Consider the following 12,062-nt stretch of genomic DNA (forward strand, 5'->3'; position numbering starts at 1 on the left):
GGCTTCGCGAAACAACGTCTGGCAGCAGAAAATAAAAAATAAAAACGCTATGAGTTGTAATATTTGGGTTAAGAATGCAACACAATATGCCGCGGTGCCTTGGTTTTGCCTTTTTTTTTTTTGTCAGTTGCATTAATCGTTCCTTTTCTTCTTGTGTCTATACTGTCTGGCAAAAGGACGAGACGCCCGGCTTCCGGGCCGCCGAATGTGCTACGGATGTCCATTTTCATGCGTGAAACTGTGACACACGGACCCTAAGGTATACCTTGTAGTGGCACACTCCGGATCAACTTTCTGGCTACACTCAGTTTTGTACAGTGCACCAAATCTTAGTACAAGCGCGTTTTGTTGTTGTATTTTTATTTTTTTATAGTTCCATAAAATCGTATAGTTGTAGCGGGATCGCACCCGCGACCTCGTACACAGAAGAGAGACACCGTACCCAGCCCCCCCTCCCCCCCCTCGCACTTTTTGAGGCGAGGGCGTTGCGATCCCGACGTTCAGCGTTGTCTGCGAATGTAGTAAGCCGCGATGTTGTCGCGTCGAGGTATTTCATTGTTACACACGGCACCGTAGCGTGCGCTCTCTGCATAAGCTTTTCCGTTGTCGCTATTGTTTCCGTTCCACGGCTGCTCGGCCGAGTGCACACAGCTTAAACCTTACTTGACTGCGCTTAAGCCTCCCGTTCAATGGGTCAGGGCGTCTCTTCCTAGAGAGTGCTGTACCTGTGTCCTCAATCACCGATTAAGGGACAGCAAAAACTTTGTTGGAGGGTCCTCTATCGTTATCTCCCGGCTCGGTGACCTTTTAACCTCGCATTAGAATTCCGTCGGAGTAAATTTGAGAAGAGGGAGTTTGCTTTCATGAGTCGATATTTAATGAATATCTTTGAGCCGAAGGCATATGCAGTTGCTCCTCTCAGCCCGATTCAGGAAAATGTTTCTTCACAACGCTGCGACACGGGCTGTCACATGTGAAATACCATTCTTCACAACACACAAGGCGGGTTGCAAAGCGCAGGAGAAACTGGATTATGTGCTAAAACAAAACTAATTGGCAACCTTACCACTGTGTCTTGCTTGTGAATGTTTGCACTCAGCAGTTCATTTTAAAAGCAGAACATGAGCAGATTTCTTTAATGTAGCCACATATGAAATCCTGCGTACTATATGGATATTAGTCTTCCGCGTTTGTCTGTCGTTTGCCGGTCTCTCGTAGACCATCCCCATAACACACTTGATCAATATCAAGAAAACCTAAAGACTATAACCTCGAATGGCTTCAAAATCGAGCTGCAAGGTTCAATCACTCCGCCTAATCCTACAATATGACTGTGCTTGTCACTTCTATTCCATCACCCCGGCCATCGCTTTTACACAAGTTTTTCAATAGCTCATTGCACCAAGCAACTTACATCGCACGCCTCACGCGCATATATCAAGACACTGGTAATCCACTTCAAGTTTTCCGCCCACGCTCCCACATCACTACCTCCTCAGGCTCGTATTTTTCCCGAGCAGTATCTGACTGGAACGGGCTTCTTCTCTAAAAAAAGTTGCAACCATCGCCTGCCCGCAATATGGTGCATGACAATATAACATCGTTCGCATGTTCATTTGCGAGACATAAAGTAGACCCGCTATTTCAGTGCTATAAAGTTGTGTGGGTGAGGTATGATTTAATACTATAATTTAACCTCCATCTGGCTTCCTTAGCCAAACCGCTCAGAACGTCATCAGTTAGCGGGTACTTTGTATATTCATTTCTTGCGCGCTGAGAAGCCAGCACCATTTCATGCCGAGTCTTGACTGTGAGCAGTGACGCCGACTTTTCGTGCAAATTCTAGCGCCGACGTCGCAGCAGCCGCCATGTTGATGAACCATACATAACAGGACCAATGCATTTCTACAATCAGCTAATAGTCTTCTGCTCCGGCCAACATCACGGACGCCATGCGTTTGTTACCATCAGAGACCACGTACAGTATTTGTCATAAGTTTAAAGCCCAAGAGTTTGGCTTCTAAACCAAGGCTCTTTTATCGTTCGTGGAAGTCCTGCCTACTCGAGAGGGCAGGACCAAAAATCTTGTTACATTCAAACAATTTTGAACGCTGTGAATGCGTTACGAGCCACGCAGTTTTCTCGTTGCTCCATTTTCTCGTTCTATTGGTGCTTTTATAATTGATGGACAGCATAAGTGATAATGCCCACTGATAATCAGCATTTAATAAGCAGTTTAAGAAAGTTCTCACAAAAAACGGACGACGCGCATCTTCCTCCCTTTAGCCAGCCCCTTCCTTCTGTTCCTGTTGTTATAATTTCTGAGCAGGATATTTAGATCTTATTTTTAAAACTAGATGCTAAAAATTTGCTGAGCCAGATGATATTTCAAATGACTTTCTCCAAGCAGTACGCAGAATGGTTAACTAAATGTGGAGACAACACGTGTATTGAAAATTATCGACCCATGTTACTAAAGTCAACAACGTGCAAATTACTGGCCATATCATTCATAAGCACCTAACTAATTTCCTCGATGACCATAATCTTCTAACACACATTCAACATGGGTTTAGACGTGGATACTCAATATGCACTCAGTTAGTCGAAACAACTCATGATTTCGCAACAGCAATTAAAAAAATCAAACAGATGTTATCTTTATCGGCTTCCGAAAAACTTTCGACAAGGTTTCGCATAGCAAATAACTTCATAAACTCAGTAATGTTATAAACAATAAAACAAATTACCTTGAAACCGATCGTGCGCAACTAATCGCTGCCAATTTGTCGAACTACATGTCTGTTCCAATCATGTACCTGTCGACTTTGGAGTTTTCTAAGGATCCGGGCTCGCCCCCCCCCCCCCCCCCCCCCATTATTTTTTATATATAATGATGTTATCGTTAAATACCTGTCCGTACGCATTAAGTTATACGCTGACGTCTGCGCCTTGTAAGAGAAAATAAGTTCAACAAAAGACCAAGTTAGGCTGAAATAATTTTCGAAAAATAATTTCTTGGTGAGAGAGGGGGCAAATGTCAATTAATTTTGAAAAAAACCTTCTACTTTAGAAGAACATTTAAAAAGGAATCCTCTTCTGTAATTAAAAAAGAATTTCCTTCATGAACTTATAGGCTTATGGATTCCTGATTATCTTTCCTGGACCGAATATATTGACTGTGTATCGCTCTCCGAAAGTTTTTTCTTTTCTTTCGTCGCTCGCTTAAGGTAGAAACACCTGTTACTCGCCTCCTCGTCTATAATGCTATTATTAGACCCATATTAGAATACGCAGTAATTATCTGGAGCCCTTATGCAAAGACAAACACTAACAAACTGGAAATAATTCAAAGGGAAGCAGTCAGGTTTATATACAATACATACGGGCGGGCGTCAGTCACCAACCTCCCAAAAAAGAAGTGGCCTACCATCTATTCCTGACAGAAGTCGCATGTGTCGCTGAAAGTTGTTTCATTTAATTAATAACCACTTCAGTCTCCAATATCCTTATTTATTCCTCGAGGTATCAAACTAGAAATCGGCGTTCTCTTTCCACGACATCATTAAACATTCTTTTTTCGCAAGAGCCATCACTGATTGCAATAACCTAAACGACGATGTTTTGAAGCAGAAATCGCTGAATTTGTCTGGAGAACACCTTAATTAAATAATGTCAGTGATCTGGACGCGATATTCTTCTGTTGTTACGACAGAATTTCTGTGCGGCTTTTGACAGAAAACCTGTTGTGATAATATAACTTTCTGTAGTAACATCATAGCTGACCACAGACCTACAGACAACAGAAACCTACTACAGAAAATCTACAGAACTACAGGAAAATCTGACGTTTACAACAAAACTACAGAATATTCTGTCGTGTTTTTGACATGGTTCTGTAGTTTTTTTCGACTGGGATACACTTGCTTTTTTGTGTCTGTATCTTTTTATTTTCGACCCATTGTTCCGACCTACTATAATCTTGTATACAAGAACGCAGTATATGGAAATAAATAAGTAAATAAGTAAGTGAGTAAATAAATAAATAAAATAAATAAGATTTGGCTAAGAAGCTACCTCCTTAGGCTTAAAACTATTGACAAATGCCGTAGGTTTACTACGCGCGAGGCATGCAGTTTGCTCGTTGTATTTCTTTATATTAGCAAGGCAAAAAACCGATCGACTGCAGCCCAACAAAAACCGGCCGCCTGAACAAGTACCATTTGAGCTAAGCATGCATGCAACACAAAACATTCAGTAAGCAAGGCTACAAAAACTAATTAGAGAGACAACACTCACCCCTAAAGGACACGACATTTCGGTCGTGTAATATGCGTGGAAGCGTAAAGCTTCACAATTTCTTCACTTCAAACGAATGGTACAGCACTCCCATTTTCTTTATCCACCGAAAAAAATAAATTATTGTTTTCTAACTTTGCTTCTGACCAGGTTCGACCAAATCGAGTTCACATACAGCGCCTCTATCATCTCCTGTTAACTAATTTCCCAGCGTCGGCTAGACGCACTGTTCCTGCTTTGCATACGTAGTGGCCGAAGAGGAACCGTTACTATATGCCCATTCATCCACCATTTCTACGTGGTATTTTTGTTCCTTTATTTTACATGCGTTAGTCTAAAGTAAACGCACAGGCGCATACAGACGCACGTGCATTGCGTGGATGCCCGCGAGCGAGCGACGCACGCGAGTGGGCACAATGCCGCGTACTACGGCTGACTCCGAGCGCTTCCCTGGAGGCATGCGTACTCGCACCGCGTCGTCACCGGCGTTCGTCGAGACGCAGTGTTATTAGTCGTCTTCCCAGCAGCGGCGTAAACGCGAGAAAACCTTGTCCCGAACAAGACGACCTTCGTGTTCACACAAAACCAGAGGACAGACGCTGCACGCTCTCCGAAGAGCAAATCACAAGTAGGGACAACAGAAAAGAATATGGCGGTGGCCGATCGAAAAAAGCAAAAAGTACGTGCCCCTTCTTATCCCCGTGTACACAAAAAGTAGAGAGAGAGAGAGGGGCCATAGTGGCGCGCTGTGGGTTACTCATGGGTCATGAATAAACATGGAATAAGCGCGTTTCCTGCGGGACCTCCAGTGCAGCTCGTTCGGGGAGCGCAGCGCCCAGAGGAGGGGCAGTACTTGCTTGACGAAATTTCGCAAGGTATCGGCCGGAACCACAGTCGTGACCTGCGGGAACAAGACAGTCCTGTGTTCAAAGCAGACCGTGTATAGTGCTTCTCTTTGTCCTGTACCACGCTTTTGCAACCCGCTAGTCATGCCACGTCGGAAGTAACCACGAAGCGGCATTCACAAAAAACTGTCTTAAACCTTTGCAGGACAGCAGCGCATGTGTGTGCCACTTGCCCGTCGTACTTTTGCGTGCTGCTATACACCCGAAGTACAGAACGAGCTATAAAGCGCGTTTTTATTTTTCGCTGGTCGGCGTCCTTGGTGGTCTGCATGTTTTGCGAGAGTATATATGTACAGTTACAGCGCGGCGCGCTGTTACTTGCAAAAAGAAAAAAAAATAATAATAATAATAAAAAAATAAAAACAGTACAAAAAAACAACAAACAAGAAATCCAACTTTTCGGTCATTCCATCAATGTAGAGTCCTTGGAGAAACTTTCAGTTATAATGCGAAATCCAAATTTTGTTCGTCGAAAGAGAAGCGATATGCGAATACAAACCATGTGTGAGGATCGCTACGAAAACATCTGCACAAACGTTCACCCCATTTTCTAGGAAACCAAAGTCAAAATAGCTTGGAAGTCATGTTCAATCTCTATAATCATTCTCAGCGAAACTTTAAAGTATGCATTTTATATCTTAAAATATTACATTGCGTGCTGCAGAAAGGGTTATGTTCCTTTGTGGTCTAAAATCATCACTCAACAGTGAGACTTTGTAAGCCATGCTTGCAGTAATACAACACGTAATACAACAAATACATGTGGAGAATTATTGCATGTGTTACTGTTAATTCTCAACACATTGTTGGAGAATGCGTAAGTCGAATGCGCCTCAACTTCAGAGGGTGGAAACTGAAGGTAACCGAACACTTGTGTCCTTGAGCGAGCTTTCTCGGAAAAAGCTTTTCTTAAGAACGCAAGTGAAACTCTAGCCAAGGTCTCGAAAGTGGCTAGGATTCCCAGACTTAATTTTCACGGTGTAACCACTGAAAAGAAATAATAACGGCAAGTAAAGCTCATTAAAAAATATATATTTTTTCTTTTTTTTTTTTTTAATCTGTGAGTATACCACAGGGCCATACCATGCAAGCATGCGGAAGAAGAAAATAATTCCGAAACAACTCCAAGGCCGCAATGCCAACCCATCAACTCTGCTTCGCGAAGTTGAATCAGCAGCCATTTTCTTTTCCTATCATTCATTTTCCTCTGAGGAGCTTTGATGTCCTTGCAAGTTTTCCCATTGCGCATCGCTACCCGTGATGATGCATTTTTCAGTGGGTGCGTTTCCAGGGTGAACATTTTCTTACTATTACGCTCCTTTTCAATGAGCCTGCAACTGCTCAATGCGAGCACTGAATGAGTGATGCAAGATTTTGCTACGCCGGCATGGGAAGGTTTTTTCATCCCCACATAGCAGTATCGTACAGTATTCCACGGCTGCCTCGCGATTAAAAGTGATGACCGAAAAAAACTGGTCTTGTCAGGCTACGCAACGTAAATATTGCAAGAAGACGAGGAAGCCATGCCCTTTGCAACGGGCCGAAACTGAAAACGCAGGATGTGTCACACGCTTGGTTAGCGCCTTTCTACACCCAACCCTTCTTTTCTCCTCTCTTTGTGCACTGCTCAAAACTGGACCTCGTTTTCTTGAAAAATAAGAGTTGGAAGAATAGTACATGCATTGTGTTTGAGCGTCTCTTACGCAGTTTATTTTCCTGTATCCTGCCTGCGAAACAGCTGGCATTTTTTCTTCAGGCCTTCAGAGCGACAGCGCAAAAAAAGAAAAAAAAGGAAGCAGGGACGTGCAAAAGAATAACTTATAGTCTAATGCCAATAGGCTCCAACGCTAGCTTCATTTTCAACGCTACACAGGCCTCCTCGATGTCAGTGCCTCGGCACATACAGCCACTCCATGCAGATGATGCCGCACCGCCAGCATGCGCCAGGGACCGTTCCGCTGGCCGACACAGGCCAAGCAGACGCGTTCGTCCCTCCTGGTCGTAGAAGCATACCGGCCGGAGATCCCACGCGGAGGAGAGTGCTTTCATCACGCTTCTACCAAACACTGTGCAACGTCTTCGACCACCGAGTCCCAAGTCGCGAGCCTTGAGCGGCCGGCTGCCACCGTCGCCTGGACATGGCGTCGCTGTGGTCCGTTACAGAAAGACAGAGGAGAAGTGAACAGTGCTCGTTAGAATGGACAGAAAGGACGGCTGGCTCCCGCCGATCGAGCCTTGAATGAGGGAGGAAGCGGCCGAGACGGACGTTCCGGCGGTCTGCGCTTGCCCACGTGACGATTCGACTACAAAACACGCCGCCAAGGCGGTGGCACCGCTGGTGTCCCTACGGGCGTGCACCTTGGACGATGTGCACGAGAGAGGATCACTATGTTAGTGTTCGCTGTTCACGAGACCGCCGCCACTCCCGGCACCCGCACAATACACGCGACAGCCTCCAAACAAGATGTTTGTTCGTTGCGCGCGCCTCCCATGGCTTCAGTACTAGAATGAGTTCGCCGGCGACTTAACTCCCCGTACCTTCCCTTGCATATCCTCCGCTTGCTCATTTTTATTCGTCGCGCGTGCGCAGTGCGAGTTGCTGAGTCGCCTGTCACGGCGCAGCAAGAACAGAGAGGGTGGAACAGACCACAAAGGATGACACGTAACAGTAATAACGAGGTGTCGCCTGTCCGTGGTGCGTGGCACGATTTATGAATGTAAGAAGAGAGAGGCAGGGATGAGAGCGTGCATAGGCATTCACGTTGCCACCTGTCCGTTTAAAGCGGAGCTGCATAAATATGTTTTTCCTGGTAGGAGGGAATTAAAAGCGTTTAGAGGTTGAAATTTGTTTATTGGCAAGGTATCAAGGCCACCAACTCCAGCCGTTGGGCTTAATATGTGAGGCCATTTTTGAGCTGTCATAGATGTTACGTACGAGTGCCGTTGAGAGTAATTGGAATTTATTGATGAATTACATGAATTACCAAAAAAGCTTAGACCCACGGCCGAATCCTAGTGGTGGGACCAAAAGAAAGAAAAGTAAGCCCAATATGCGGCATACGCAACTGAATTACATAAAATACTCGACAAATTAAACAGTTTAACAGTACAGTACAGAAAAAATGCGTTAGAGGTTTTTTTCTTGAAGGAAAAATGCAGCAAGCATCAATACAGAAATGTGTGTGTGTGTGTGTGTGTGTGTGTGTGTGTGTGTGTGTGTGTGTGTGTGTGTGTGTGTGTGTGTGTGTGTGTGTGTGTGTGTGTGTGTGTGTGTGTGTGTGTGTGTGTGTGTGTGTGTGTGTGTGTGTGTGTGTGTGTGTGTGTGTGTGTGTGTGTGTGTGTGTGTGTGTGTGTGTGTGTGTGTGTGTGTGTGTGTGTGTGTGTGTGTGTGTGTGTGTGTGTGTGTGTGTGTGTGTGTGTGTGTGTGTGTGTGTGTGTGTGTGTGTGTGTGTGTGTGTGTGTGTGTGTGTGTGTGTGTGTGTGTGTGTGTGTGTGTGTGTGTGTGTGTGTGTGTGTGTGTGTGTGTGTGTGTGTGTGTGTGTGTGTGTGTGTGTGTGTGTGTGTGTGTGTGTGTGTGTGTGTGTGTGTGTGTGTGTGTGTGTGTGTGTGTGTGTGTGTGTGTGTGTGTGTGTGTGTGTGTGTGTGTGTGTGTGTGTGTGTGTGTGTGTGTGTGTGTGTGTGTGTGTGTGTGTGTGTGTGTGTGTGTGTGTGTGTGTGTGTGTGTGTGTGTGTGTGTGTGTGTGTGTGTGTGTGTGTGTGTGTGTGTGTGTGTGTGTGTGTGTGTGTGTGTGTGTGTGTGTGTGTGTGTGTGTGTGTGTGTGTGTGTGTGTGTGTGTGTGTGTGGCACATGCATACGAGACCACCACGAAACCTTATATAACCAAGCAGATATCAGTAGAGACAAAGAGCCTTCATTAGTTATTGGGCACAAACCTCTTCAGAACAGCAATAAATATAGCAGATTGATTGGCATATTTAGGCAATCAGTTTTATATGACAGCGCCGCTGAACAGTAATAACCTTTTCCCGTATAAGTTGTGGCATGCATGTAAGTTGAAGCTATGGTGTGTTGCTTTAAACCTGGAGGTATAGGTTTATTAGGGCACTGTTTGATTCGAACATTGTCAGTTAGTCCGTATATAATCCTTCTTTTTACTTTTTTTTCTGCTAGACGGCAACCTGTACGTCACGGGCGAGATTCAGAAAGAAGAGAAAGAAAGAAATGCATCACTCTACCACACAGCCACAAACACTGGTTACCAATCGCAACAATTAATCTCTCCTGTAGCAGGAATGGAAAACCTCTTACGAGAAAAAAAAAAAAAAAGATACTTAATTCGCCTGAGCAAAATCTAAGAGTGAAGGTTAGACTGCCTTGCCGGTTTATGGACGATGCTTCTTTCGCTCACCTATATTTCCACTTCAGTTTTCCCATCATTCATTAAAGAAAACTTTGCCCCTACTGACCCGCTACTGAACCTTCGGCTAAGAGGTTTGAGTAAGGTGAACCGCGGAGGCGTGAAAATTCTGGCTGTCGTCCGACAGCTCAAAGTCAATGAGCTCGTAAATGACGATTTCACCAAGGTTTTTGATGAACCTGCAGCTATATTACACAAACCAGGGCGTTTTTATTCCCATAAGCACCACCTAGCTACCAAGCAACAGGCCCATCTGGAGCCCTATAATATTAGCCCGCCATGCTAGCGTTACCATGAGGGAGTGGTACCCGGCTTGCAACAGTCGGTTGGATCTAGCAGGAAACTATTTTACCGACCCGCGGTAACAGAGGCAGACGAATTATTCGCTTGTCACAGAAAGAGAAGTCTCGTCGGATGTTCCAAAAACATGTAAACAGTTACCGCGTTTTCTGTGTTAGGTCCATTGGCAGCCACTAGAGCAATGAGCGCCCCGGCTAAGCAATATACGCAACGCTGCTGTTGCTTTGCTCTCAATTGATGACGCATACACACACAGGGGGATCGACCAAGAATTGGGGTGCAGAGATATTTGTTTTCGAGATGTGTAATTACATCCACGCAACGTTTTGTAAGGAGCATCTTCTGCCCTCTGTGTACATTATTTCTCTTCCTCCTCCTTTTGTGACAGGGATGACAAAGCCGCATTGCACCGATGGTCGAAACGCCACCAAACCGTGCCATGGCCACAGCGGGGGAAGAATTCCACCTAGTCTCGTCTCATCGGTCTTTTTCTCGCCAAACTGCGTCATATATGCGCATTCTTTTTTCCCCTTTTTCCTCAAGCGAAAAAAAAAATGAAATGCACAAAGAAGCGAAAGCTCAGTCATGATGGAAACGAGGCGAAGGGCGTCGAAGCCGTATATTGCGGTGGGTACACACAAGCACACGCGCAAGTACTCTGGACACGCAGTCACCAGGAACAACTTGAGCTCGGGCGGCTCGTGTTACCGAAGCCTGGCCGTCGTTTCGCATATGTATATACACATTCGTTCCGGCGCCCACTGGGCCCGGCTCGTTCGGCCGTTTGATCAATCGCTGTACACGCGCTAGGCAGAGGATCTACCGTCCGCTAGCCGCTCACCGGGAGGGTTCTATAAACAGCCGGTGCTTTATGGGAGCCCCGAGCCGCCTCGGCAGCGAGTAAGCGATTAGCTGTACAGCGTCTCCGTCTTTTGTGCTTATTATCGGCGTCCGTCCATGCATGCTTGGAGGCCTCCTTCCCTGGAAGCGAGACTTTCAGCGGGCCGCCGCCAGACCTTCACCCCCGGGGCTGTAATGAGCCACCTTGGCCGACTTGTGAGGGCCGCGCTCCGACGGCTGGGCTGCGCGTGGCGGCGGCGGTCGGGGTCGGCCCCGTTCTTGACAGTACTCGGGCCGCCGCCGCCGGCACGATGGTGTGCGTGGTCGAAGTGTCGAGAGTCGAGCCGGAGTCGGACGCGCAGTCACGGTTTCTAAGTGCTTCTTTTCGCCGACGTCTGTAAGACGTTTTGGCCTAGCACAAGACGTTTGTAGCCTTCCAGAGCTGATTAGTGAAGTTTACAAGATCTTTTCTGTTTTGTGAGCTGTCAGATGGATGGGACACTGTCTACGCGTCAATTACAACCTCTCCGATATAAAAATGACAGGTGAGGAGGTCGTTCACTTTGAAGCGCCTTTGCGTGCGACACCGCCGCACCTTGCAACAAAGAAGTGTACATACAGTCTACAGATGGGCCTGGAAATGGTGTTTTCCATGCGCTGTCATTTTGCTTCGTTGCGGAGTCGGGTCGGACGTACCGGCACTCCGAAGAGAGCAGCCACGTGCTCGCGTGTTTACACATGCGCTTCTAATTATATGTCGGGACCAGGACACGACACACCTGGGGCGCGATAGTATGCTTCTTACATGGGGCTTAGCGTCCCGAATCTGCAAGAGCGAGCTGACGAACTGTGGTTGGCTGTGTACTGTGAAATATGCCTAAAATTTTGGACTAATCTGGGAAAAAGTCTAAACGTAATTTTATCAGATGCTTATGACTGCAGCATAAAATAATTGCTTCACCAGTAAACGCAGTGTCCAAGAAAATGGGAATTCGTGCACCTTTACGTGTGTGTATTTTTTTTAAGCGATAGCTTTACTAAGCACATTACACGAAAATCAGGTCGCCGGCGTGCTAACACGATGATACACCAAAACGACTTCAGTTGTACGCAGGAATGATAAGCGTGACAGATGCCGCACCCTTCCTTTCCTGTAGAAAAAGGAAGATGGACCTCTTCTTTCTCGTCTGCTACTAGCACAAGACCTTTCTAGAGCAATTAACGTCTTTCCTATTCTATCCTATCCTTTCCTGTCAACCACTTCTTAATGCGAGCCTCTCTAGGCTCATGGTGAAAATTT

This window comes from Amblyomma maculatum, chromosome 3 (genome assembly GCF_055883805.1).
Source record: "Amblyomma maculatum isolate TAMU_Amacu chromosome 3, ASM5588380v1, whole genome shotgun sequence".
In the NCBI taxonomy this organism is placed as follows: domain Eukaryota; kingdom Metazoa; phylum Arthropoda; class Arachnida; order Ixodida; family Ixodidae; genus Amblyomma; species Amblyomma maculatum.